This window comes from Oreochromis aureus, linkage group 7, assembly GCF_013358895.1.
Source record: "Oreochromis aureus strain Israel breed Guangdong linkage group 7, ZZ_aureus, whole genome shotgun sequence".
Lineage (NCBI taxonomy): Eukaryota > Metazoa > Chordata > Actinopteri > Cichliformes > Cichlidae > Oreochromis > Oreochromis aureus.
Genome location: NC_052948.1, coordinates 7531964 through 7544605, shown reverse-complemented (window position 1 = coordinate 7544605; position 12642 = coordinate 7531964). Strand labels below are relative to the sequence as shown.

Here is a 12642-nt window from a genome sequence, read left to right as displayed (position 1 = left end):
TCCTCTGCCTGTTGTTATGATAGGGAACAAATTGGTTTCATGCATTAGCTTATGCGGATAATCCTTGTGATGTGTCTAGTTTTAGAAGAAGTAGGCCAATCGCAACTCTCATTAAAAGTAGGCTGCCCTTGCCCCCAGGAGCCCTAACGAGCCGAGAGCAAATTAAAACATCTTACCCACCCCCTCCAAGCCAACCCCAGCTCAATTTAGATTGAGAAGGTTTTTATTTATTTATTTTATTTTACGAGAGTCAGCTTTTGATCTTGAAGGAGCATCATTTTAGTCCTCTGCATTAGGAGCCGTCTCCTTACGTACCCAGCGCGGTGTCAGGATCACGGTCATGCTTTCAGGCCGACTATATATATATGTATATATATATACATACATATAGATAGACATATATATATATAGAGAGAGAGAGAGAGAGATATGCACTGAGTCCTAATCTTATTACAACGGCATGCCAAGTTTTGACCATGGAAAATTAAAACTTGGCAGTCGTTTGTTACAAGTCATAGTGATACTCTTTATGTCGCCTTAAATTGTTTTTGTTATTATTGTTAAGATGTTGTGTTGTGCAGAATACAGGCCTGTCCTACAAAATGAACTAAATAACTGTAGGTTATTATCGAAGTATCTTTCAGCACTGTTGATTTTTTCTTTTTTAAAAATCCAACTAAATGCTTAAAGTAACATTTCAAACAGCTCCTGGACGGGTTTACACTAGAAATTTTGAATTTAAAAAGTGTGAGAATTTGTATGCTGAATATTGTGATTTGTCTAACTGCAATACAACGGAATGTTACCTGCAAGATATGCTAATGTAAGCGTTATAGCCTGTTGTGTGTACAAAACGCCTGATTTTATTTTTATAATCATTTAATATTTATATATTTATTTATTATTATTTTACATTATAGATGCATGAGAATTGCACACATGTAGAGTACAGTTAGGTCAGGCTGATCTCTGTATTCAGTAGGCCTTCAAACAGACACCTTATCACGGCAGGACAAGAAATGTGTGTCGGCTTCTTAAATCACCAACATATGTCAGCATAAAGACAGTGCATATCCTCGTATCGTGCACATGTGGCGTTTCATGCATCTTTTACTCCATGTAAAGACGATAGCTTTTGCTCCTTTTTTATTTTAATATAAAGATGCAGAAATGATCTGGGAGTGTATTTTTGAATATTACGGGCCTACTAATGCAGCTTCACCTCCTTCTAGATATCACGCCAGCATCATGTCGGGCTACAGCATCAGAGAGTGTGAGAGAGGGGGGTCTGTTTTTGTCTTTGGTTATCTAGCTGTATGAGTGTTAAATACCTGTCATAAAGCTAGATAACCGAAAGTAGAAATGACTTCCGTAACCGTGTGTGCGTACCCGAAAGAAAAGGGCACTCCATCGGCTTTAGAGTCACCAAGTTGGATTTTGAAGTTCACCTCCAACAGGTAAGAAAACGTTCTGCTTTGAGGATGGTCATAATACTCGTGAATTAAATAGGCAACAAAATGTTTTACTAGAAGTGTGTAAAGTAAGATTTTGGTGCTGGATTTAAATTTGTAAGGAGTTTCTCTCACTTATAACCAGTGCATTTGTGGGCCTTTCATTGTAGCATATGTCGGATTTGTACAAACTTTATTATATGCTAGAAGAGGAGAAAAAAATATTTTCTAACAATACTACCTTTAATTTATATATATATTTTTTAACCTATTATATAAAAACAGCCACAAGTGCAAATAAAATGATCTAACATCTCAATCAGGACTCTACCCCAAGGCATCTTTTACATTTAAACTTATGTCTCTCAGTGTAGCCTGAGGGTTCGTATGAGCTTTAGGAATTGAGCCTGTTTCAGGGTTGTCTATTCAGGTCCTTTGCAACATGGTGTTGAATGTAAAGCAGGTCACCCAGTGGCTGGATGGGGAGAAGTAGAGACTCAAAGACCCAAAATTTCACCATTCGCAGGCATTGGTCCACTGATGTCAGTAAAGCATCATGTGAGAAAAACTTTATTGCCAAAAAATTAATAATTAATATTTTTAAAAATCCAGTCTAATAAGAAGGGAGGTCGTAGCAGGAAAGGTGAACAGGCCACACTACCAGGACCCTGAAACTACAGCTAAATGGAATTCAGCCATTATTCATTTGTGCTCTTCTTACCTCTTTCTGTAAAAACACATCACATTATCACAGCATAGAGTCAAATAAATGTACTTATTAATAATTGCACTTATTAAACCACACTTATTATTATTATTATTATTGAGGACCTCCAATATTCCTCTTAAAGTACCTGCTTCAGGATACACTGGCATGTTCCCCTGAAAGCCTATAGTCAGTGCGTTGTGATCTTTTACAATTTACCCTCTACTTTGTCATTCATTTACTTTTTTCCTTCGCTGAAGAGTATTTGCCATTTATTTTAAACACAACACGCAGTTCCGATTCTAACTTCATTCAGAAGAAAGAAAGGGGAAGCTAATGCTTTGTTCCAGCTTTGTTCCAGCAGGACTGCTAATAATGCTGTTGAGTGGTGTAGCACCCTGCTAATAAAAACACTTGGCGTCTGTATTTAAAGCTGTAGCAAATCTCAGAGCCTTTGGGATACATTGTGTCTCGCCTCAATGAGAAGGCCAGGGCCATCCTGTAGACAGGAGCTGAACTTTTCAACTTGGTACTTCAGTGCTGTTCGGTGCATACGCTCAACCCTGAGAATGCCTCTAAAGCCTAAAGAGCACCAAAGTGAGATGAGTTTTCATTCATTCTGTTAACTACCTATTGCTGTAGAGCTTGCGGTCAAATGCGGCTAATTGCTTCGTTTCACAACGAGATATTGGATATGTGAAAAGGCCGTGGTCCAAGTCTTTTCCAGAGCTTTCCCTGTTATAGGTAGCGTGTGAACATGGCGTGCCTCCTTAGTGAAGGAATAAAAACACTTGAGGCTTTATATATGGGATGGTCCAAGGCATTCTTGATTTAACCTTTGTACTTTGTATAATACGAAGGATTCTCTTGGTGGCTTTATGGCAAAAAAAAACCATACAAAAACGCACAAGCATGAGAAGAGATGGGACTGAGCTATGAAGAAGCAAAGCTGGTGAAAGCTTTAAAAGTTTCCATAGCTGACTGATTTATGCTTGTTTACAGTATGTACAGTAGGCCGTGTTTAGCTATAGTGATACCTTAAAATGTGTAAAGCACTTTTCATATTTTACTCCTCTGGTTTCTATTTTTCTGCTCGTATTGCAGGCTTCTGAATAATACTGAAAGCTGTGGGATTCCTGAAAGGATCCACCATTAGAAGAAAATAAAAAGAAAGGACCTCCCCTCTCCCTCTTTCACCCCTTTTTTGCCCGAGAGCCCCTGATGCCATCTGCACTGCCAATGTGGGTGCTTGGCCTGTGCCAGGAGGGGGACAAAGACCCTGCCGGATACCCTGCCGGAGTAAGGGCTTGCACAGAGGAGCCATCTTGGGAGATGTTTGCCGTGACACCTAAAATGGCTGGGCTGGCACACGAGGTGAGCTGCATCATAGCTTTCTGTTGGGTACCAGTGGTAATGGTGGTGGTGATGGTGGCCAGGAGGTGGGAAGTATGACTGTGTCTGTGTGTGTGTGAGAGATGGGGGAAGGGAACAGGACGAAGGATGAGGGATGAGGGGAAAGAAGAGTTTCCCATTTCCTCCCCAGTCACACATGGCCTCTCCCTTTTCTGCTTTCTTCAGCTCCTGCTAATTAGCGGTTAAGGGGTGATGTGAGGGTGGTGGGTGGAGAAGGGTGGTGGTAGTTGATGGTGGAAGGGAGGGGTGGGGGGGTTGCTGGGTAGCAAACAAAATTAATGAGCTGGCACTGGTTGAAGGAAACCTGCCATCCTCTCCTGTCATGGTGCTTCTTTACTCCCTGATGCACACCAGGCAGTGGTGTACGGCGTGTTTCCACCTGACAAACCTCGCAGATTAATTCATGCAAAACGGCTTTTGTTAGGAAATTTGCATCGTGATATTTAGCACAGTATCTTTAAGCGTCTTAGTGTGGCGAAAATCTGAGGAGGAGACGAGCGGGGATCCTGATATTTCTCCTGTGGGTGATCACACGACTGTCTTTAAAAGTAAAAGCATTAGAATTTAACAATTAAATTTACAGTCTGAAAATATTCTGGTTTACGAAGCAGTTCCTTGTGTGTAATACTGATATTTTATCATTCATGTTGCAGTGCAGACACTGCACTTGCATGTAAGTTTTGAGAAATAAGAAATGCCGCAGTGAACATACCTTATTATAACTGCTAACGCTGATTGAAGAGCTCATATATAAATTTAAGCATTAGCGCTCGGCGTTTAATACTGATTACAGCTCTTTCTGCTGTAATTGTACTGCTTCAGTGCTGGCATGTGATTAGAAACTTTAGTTAACAGGAAGGCTAAAAACATCTTCCAAAATCTGACAAGGGCAAAATGACACTGCTAAATATCAGTGTAAGTGCAGAGCAATCCAAATTGTCAGCAGCTCCAAGCCTGTAACCCTACACGCGCACGCCCGGAAAAGCGTCCTTATCGTGGCGTAGAGCTGCCCTGTACCCCCGGTGACTCCGGCAGCGACCTGGAGCAGAAAAAGAGACACGTGAGCGTGTGTGTGCAGGGCCAACATGTGCAGCTGCAGTGCTCGTGTGTTAATGAACAGCACCGTGCGTTTTCACATTATCATTCAACCCCGTTCTTTCTCACCCCAGCCCACCTCAATAGCTGCTGCCACCCCCCCACTCCCTACCCATTCCCCCTCGAAAAGCCTGCTTTCCCACTATTGTGGGAACTGGTGGTGCGGTGGACCTGGGCTGGGGGGCAGGGTGGGAAAGACCCTCCAGACTAGACATGAGCAGATGCCTGAGACATTAGACTGTCGTGCAGATCACCGGGGTCGGACGAGCCACTGAGTTTTAATGTGTGTGCAAGTGTATGTGGGTTTGATATGTGTGTGATGGGGGGTGGGGGTGTAGTTCAGGCCCTGGAGTGCCACCTGACTGTTCATTAGTCTATTCAGCCTCCTCTCCATGTCTGAAAGACATGGAGATGCTGTATTTTGTGCTAAATGAGAGGGATTTCCCAAGCATTAGAGATGCATTCATATATGATATGCATATGGAAAAATACACTGAGGCCTATACCCTGTCACATGTAAAACCATAGCCTGTCTTTAGATCATATTGGAGGCAACAATTCATTTTCATTTTTAGTTATTTTTTTTACACTAAGAATTTGATTTGATTAAAGATTTAAACCCTCACAATGTGTCACTTCCTCTGACTTGCACTCCTTTATCTTATCTCAATTTCCTATCTGGATGAGAGTTAATGCAAACACCATCTACAAACTCATGCTGCTCTCAGATTGCAAAAAAAAGAAAAAAGAAATCATACAAGACAATTGGTGGCACAACATATCACGGCGAATGACTCAGCTAAGGCGATGGGTGTGCTCTCGAAAGCTGAATGATGTAACCCGCGGATAATGATTATTAATGAGCCTCATACTGTACGTGTGCCTCCACAAGATGTGTAAGGCATGTGCAGCCCACATGTCAAAAGATTATTCCCTCTCTTTATTCATATAAAAGACTCAGAGCTGTCTTTATAATTGCATTTGTGCTGCTCATCTGTGATATACAGCATATTGCTTCAGGCAGGTTTGACAGAAGAGAGGAAGCACTGTCAAAAAAAATAATAATTTTGGAGACACTATAGCTTGCTTAACGCTATGTCTCCGTTGCACATCTCCATGACACATTAGGGGAAACAGAGGAGCAAGGAGGGGAATGATGATGAAATTGGGTTTTTTTTAAAACAAAGGTAAAGATTCGGTTATCAAGAGAAGGTTAAAGACACCGGAGCTAAATGTATATGTGTGCATGAAAAGGAGCCAGCAGGTGTAGCACATGGGCAGCCATGTTTGAGCCACCATCTGCATTTACTGAGGAAGTTAGCTTGTGCTAGCCTGTGCAGTGCCACATTAAAGCCATCTGCAGCTGCGAGGAGCTGGGCATCGAAGACGGAAGAGTGTGTGTGTGTGTGTGCTTGAAAAGAGTAAGGAGGGATATCAATTTGTATGTGATAGCCGCAGCAGTCGACACAGACAGCATGGTCAAATAGAGGGGGTGACTGAAGCAAATAAGTCAGGAAAATGTAATTGTGCTTAATACCAGAAGTGCTGTAGATGTAAACAGCTTTTACTAGTGTTAAAAATGAGCAGCATGCACAAATGCACACAGAATATTTCTTTGTCTAATGATTATTAAGAGCTGTAATTCTTACTAAACGCAATGTGGTGTGGAGGGGGGATAACATGAGGTGACTGCAAATGAGCAAAAAATAAGTGATGGGAAAAAAAATGCAAATGTTGATTTAGATAGTGAAACCGCTTAAGACTGGCGTGGTTTTAATCGTCTCGGAAACAAAGAGTTTTCAATCAAGATGGTCTGAAATGAGAGCAGCTGAAGAGTGAGGTCAGCAGCTCTGACACGGTGTCGCGAGGATTTAGGATATAAAGGTCCCCGAATCTTCCTCGGCACACTGTAGATACTTAAATATTCATTCTTCATTCTTCCGTTCCTTCTACTTGTACATAACTTTAAATTTGACAGAAAAATGTATTTCCCCTCAAGAAAATGGCAGAATAGAGATGATTACCTTTCCTTCCTTTCCTCCTTCTGTTATTCATTATTAACTATGTATTGCTTTTCCTATGTGGGATTTTCAGTGCAGGGAAATTATAATGTATGACATGATGAAGTGACAGTAGCCGGTGCTCACTTCCTATTCTGTGTGAGTTCAGCGCCGTAGCCATAGTAGCGATAAAATGTTAATACCGTATAGCTCCTGGGTTACCTCTTCACTATGTGTGGACAGTATTAATGTTTTAACGGCTCTGCTGTGGTGTATAAAGCACAGCTCATGGGCCGCCCATAGTCTTGGATGAGGTCCAATGTGGGTCAAGCGAGGCTCATTGGGACTCTTTAATGCAACTTTGGCAGAGACTAATCTTGCACAAAGCCCAATGCTAAGTATCTTAGAGCAAGATGGAGAGAAGTTTCTACATCCAAGGCTTTGCAGATTACGTCTGTTAGCCGTGGCATCCCTGAGTAGGGGTCCTGTATGCTCCAATGAAAGCAGGGGAGAATTAGGTGACTGAGCCTTTAATACAGTGGGCCTTTGTAATCATATCAGTAGATGAGGTTCTGGGTTGAGGAGAATTACAGGGAATCCTTGGAGTGACCTCCTTTTTTTGTGAATGTAATTTTGTTCAGTAGTACCATGTGCGAGTTTGATACAGGCAAAAGCAAAAAGATAAAAAGGAAGTGCAGAGTACATCGTCTGATGCAAATGTCTGTACAACATCAACTCTGTGTCAGAAATCAAGTCAAGTTCAAGTTCATGGTTGCGACCGCTCTGTCTGCAGCCGGTCAGGGAGTTAAGAGTGTCTGTGACCACCCCGGAGTACAAGAAGAGGAGGAGGTGGTGGTGGTGGGTGCGGGGTACATAGCCTTTGACCTCTGTTAGTGTTGCTATGGGAAAGAGGCCGGTCGGCTCAGTAATGTAAGGCTGAAAAGGCCGAACTGTCAGAGCTGTCCAGCAGACGTCAACCCCCCCATGATACACACATGCACGCAGGCTCTAACTCATTCACACACACTCACAGATGGCACGGGCCAGCTTGGGAATGTTCGTTGTGAGAGAATGCTTTATGTTCATCAGACGCTGTTATAATTCATCCAATCTTCTGTTAGATTTCTTCTGTCTCATTGTGTGTGTGTGTGTGTGTGTGTGTGTTAGCGTGCGCATGTGTACGTGTCACCCAATATACAAATACTGTGATAAAGTACTTGTGAGAAAGGAAACCAATCCTACGTTGCAAACAGAGCTCTTCAAATAAAACTTGCTCCCTGCAGTCAGAAGTAGTCCAAAAAACAAAAAATATCCAGCATATTGTCATATAGTGAAATTACACGGAAAACAAAGCATCGCTTGTGAGAAAACTCACTATACACATGCTCATAGTGCATGTTTCTGTTTCGCTTAAGCCTCACTATTGTTGTTCTTACAAGACAATATCTGTGCAATGTCCAACTTTGTATGTAAGACTGTGATCTAATTAATAACGGTGAACACCATCTTCGGTGGCCCCAACCTCAACCCATGAGTTATTGATCTCGATGGATAAACCTGTGGATAAAATAATCTGTTGCGATGTATATTTCTGTGTCTGCTCATTTGAAATGGTCAGTGTTTGATGTTTGAGTGACTGTGTGTCAGAGTGGGCATGCAAATCTACTGATTGTACTATGTGCATGTTCCGTGCCCCCTCTGTGCGCGCGCAAGTGTGGCCTCATTTAAGGCTGCATTCATTCAGGGGAGGGGTCTTGCGAATAAAAGAGCTCCTATTTGCATACGCTGCATGCTGTCTGCAGAGAGGGAGCAGTCAAAAAAAAGATATCAGAGGTGGACAAAGAGAACGAGGACAAATCCTTCATTGTGGGGTTGGTGGGAGAAAGGGCTCATCTGAATTGGGGAGTGGGTGGAAATTGACAGAGAAAGAGTTCGGGCTGGTTCCCTGTAGGGATAAAAGCCTTAAGATCCCTTCATGCATACAGCCTGCAAATGGAAGAGAAGAACAACATGCAGAGCACAGGGGTCTTTTTCTTTTTTTTTAACAGTGCATGAAAAGGAAGTTTGTTTTTCTGAAACACTGCTTACAATCTCTAATGTATAAATTAAAAAAAAGAAAGAAAAAAGAAATCATGCACAACAAATTCACTATTGGCAAAACAGACTCATCAACCTTTGGAATAACCAAAGAGCTGCTTCGGTTTGCAGAATCGTTATCAGATTTTATTCTTAAACATTTCCTCACAGATTCGTTTTTATATGGGGTTGTTATTTACCCTTTTTATGTGTTGTTTTACCCGGTGGCCCTTTGTTCTTTGGGTTAATTTGTTTTATTGTAAATGTTTGCTGTTTTTAATGACTGCTCAGCATTTTGCAAGTTCAGAAAATGCTCTACAAATAAAGCTTTTAATTATGAATGCTTAACGTAGTAGCTCAGGACAAAACTAGCACATTTTCATGTTATGTTGTCAGTGCAATGTGTTCTTAAATCGAGATTGTTTTCAAGAATACCTTCACTTTGCTTTTTGCACCCAAAATGTGAAACGTTGCTCTCATTCAGGGCAGAAGAGTTTATGGAGCCAAGTTCGATTCTCATGCTAATGATTCCCTCCATGCTTTCTTCCCCAGGATGGGACAGGACCTGCATCTCTGCACTCTGTAGGACTCTGACAGCGTGGAAGGAAACTCATCAGACTGTTGTCCTAACAGAATATAAAATTTAACGAAACCTGAGTGTATCATCGAAATAAAGTAGAAACAGCAGATTTACTATGAAACACATTATTCAAGATCAAGCCCTCTGTTAAGCAACAAAAAAAAACCTATTTTAAGACATTGTAAATGTAATGCCATATGTGATTTGACATGTTTATACCGATGTCTTTTTTAAAAAACTGTTAATAAATCACTTTTTCCCCACTAAATAATGTTTGTATATTTTCACAGTAAACGGCTGCTTTTGTAATTAATTAAATATTTTATTTTAATATGTGTCTAAAGTGTATTTTTAATAAATATAGATTATTTTATTATTAATATCCTGTCAGTAACAGCTACTTAAATAATATAATAAAATAATATGAAAACATTACCTCTGTGTTTGACTCTTGTTTTCGAGTAACACCGTGCTTTATTTTGGTGATCCGATAGGCGAGGAAAGACCACATTGTGAGGCTGGATTATTACAGAGCTGGGAAAATAAAACACGAAACACACACACACATTTATAAGGTCCCCCTCTCTCTCTCTCTCTCTCTCTCTCTCGCTCGCTTGCTCTCTCTCATAAGAAGGTGTTTGAGTGACCCCGCATTAAGTTTTAATTAGCAGACAAAGCACCGTGTGTGGGAATGAAAAGTTCATCAGCTGAAAAACTCAGTGGCCAAAACGACCCTGTCCGCTATTAAACACAATATAATAATAATAATAATAGCCTTCATATTTTATTTATCAGATGGATTTTATTTGAACATTCACCCACACATTTGCCTTGTGTTCTAAGAATAGTTAAAGGTCTAAATCAGTGCAATAAAAATGTAGGTGTAAATTTAAGCGCGTCTGAGTTTTATGTATCAGTAAAGGCCACAGCCACGTTTGGACAATTAATCAGTTTTTTGGTAGGTGGGGAGGGGGGGGATTACAAGCCGTCCGGGTGTCAGTCGGACCTCAATCAGTGTCCGACTGATCTCTGTCCGGAGTCAAACAACAGATGGACACGCGCGGGGTCAGCGGGGGATTATTTCCACGCTTTGTGTGGAAACAAACAAAACGCTTAGAAGTGACAGAAAAAAGAAAAAAATACAGACATGCCTATTAGATTCAACAACTGAGCCCAGAATTTTGTGAATAACTTCTTTTTGCAATTTAATGTACTTGACTAATAACTAAATAAACTTGAATAACATCATTACTCCAGTCACCTTTCACTTTAATCTTCTGAATGTATTATATTGCATTATTTTCTAATACAACTTTTAAAACAATATAATATGTAAATAGTCTTTTGAAATTCCCAGACTATTATTGTCTTAAAGTGAATGAATGAATGACACTTATTTCAATTTGAAAAGGAGTGATGAAACAATTAAAATTCAAAAAAGACTGAGAAAAAAAGAAAAAAGCTTGATTTCAATTGTATGTTTTAAAAAAGTTATTGGTCCTATATGCAGGTGTCACAGCAGCAGAAATATAAACAGGAACACAGAGCTAAGCCACTGAGCCAGAATACCTGCTTCTAACACATATAATAAATCATCTATTTATACTGTATATATTAAACATGACACTTAGAAAATAAAAATAAAGGTAGTCTAATGAATAATGTATAGACTACCATGAGAAAACAAATGGGCTAAAGTGCGGATGCAAACATCTTGCAGTAAATTCTGTAATTATGCAGTTACTTGCTTGTGAATAGCTTGTGACAGCGCTGTTTTCTTCCACATCTCCTCAAATCTAACATCACATGGCAGTGCAGTTCTCACTCATGGAGCCCCACGCAGGAGTCAGCATGTTTTCAATCCATCTAAACACTACAGCGGCTGATTTTGGTGATTAGTTCCCCCTCTCTGGATGAATGGAACCCAATTAGTGAAATCAGCCTCTGTAGAGCCTGGATGGAAGGAAAGCACAAATGTTCAAATGATGTTGTAAAAACTGTTACACTACCGTGATTTTCATCATTAAAAATGTTTCATATTCTGCTGGGTTTACCCTACATGCCCTGCAAATGTGTACTTTATGTTTCCTCCCTGCAAATAAACATTAGAGAGCTCAGAGAATAATTATGGCACATTCAGTATCCACATCATCCTTCTGCAGAGGTAACATCTTGCTTGAATCTGTTGCTCGGGGTAAATATTGCTTTTTGATGAATGTCCTGTGAGGTGGGACAGCCGGTCAGGGACCTGTTGGTGAAGTCCCATGTCAGCAGGGGTCAGGGGTCATGATCTGGGCAGTCCCCCAGAGGACAATAAACAGGCCGGAGAGATGGTTAGGTCAAAAACAGCTTTAGCCAGAACCAAAGGTCAAGGGCCACTAATTAAGTGGCTATTTCCTGCTATTCCCAAGTGACCAGTGGAGTTGAGACAGAAAATGAAATGCATGAAGAAGTTAATAAATCACGTTAACACAAAAAAGGAATTTGAACTCTATATAATAAAAACAACAGCCGGTTCCCCTCATGTTAGAAGAGAAAATAAAATATAAAGATTAAAGACATAAATTCTGTATTTTTTCTGCAGATTTCCATAAACATAACATCATATTCAACCTTTATTTCATAGCAACATTCTCACATGCTGCTCCTTTAAGGGAGAGAAGCCGTGATGCAGGACCTCACTGCTCATGAGGAGGAATCCAAACATTTTGGAGGGAAAGCTAGAGTTGGTAGGAGCTGTTTATGCCTTTCCAGCCTGTGAATGTGTATGATCCTTTAGCATAAGAAAGGAGATGGGGCCTGTGAACTTCTCTGACACTGACCTTTCTCCCAGGATGTGAATAGTATCACTCAAGGGGCTACCCTGCAACCTTTCAGCCAGACCCGAGCCTCGCCCTTGCCTAAACTTCTAATCAGGCTGATTTAATGTATCCTAAAAGTCTTTCCTCACCACCCACCCCACCGCTGCTTCAGAGGAGTCACTGTGCAGCCATTTACTGCAGGCACACACAGCCCTGTCTCTGGGCCCCTACACTCTGGGAAGTTAGAGGAGCTGGTTTGAAACAACAGAGGGCCCTTTCTCCTTCCAAATTGTCTGAGTCGCTTTGTAATCAATTGGTTCCTCCTCCAAGGAGCTGATGCTTCAACCAAACTGATTTGGATTTCTCAGATAGTCACGAATATGGAGGTACTATTTTATTTAAGCAAAACATATGTTCTTCACACTTCAACAGTATACTTTATTTATTATATTTTTTCTACCACATATTTAGCTACAACAAATTTGTAAATAAAATGGAAAAACATCGAAATATTACTCAT

At 40.7% G+C, this 12642-nt stretch overlaps 1 long non-coding RNA gene across 1 annotated transcript; it reads left to right on the top strand.

The window, feature by feature from the left end:
• Positions 1-1379: 1379 nt before the first annotated feature.
• LOC116334634 lies at positions 1380-9615 on the top strand. The gene is made up of 3 exons (XR_004200570.2): positions 1380-1457; positions 3262-3531; positions 9294-9615. It is a non-coding gene; the product is annotated as an uncharacterized LOC116334634 (long non-coding RNA).
• Positions 9616-12642: the final 3027 nt, after the last annotated feature.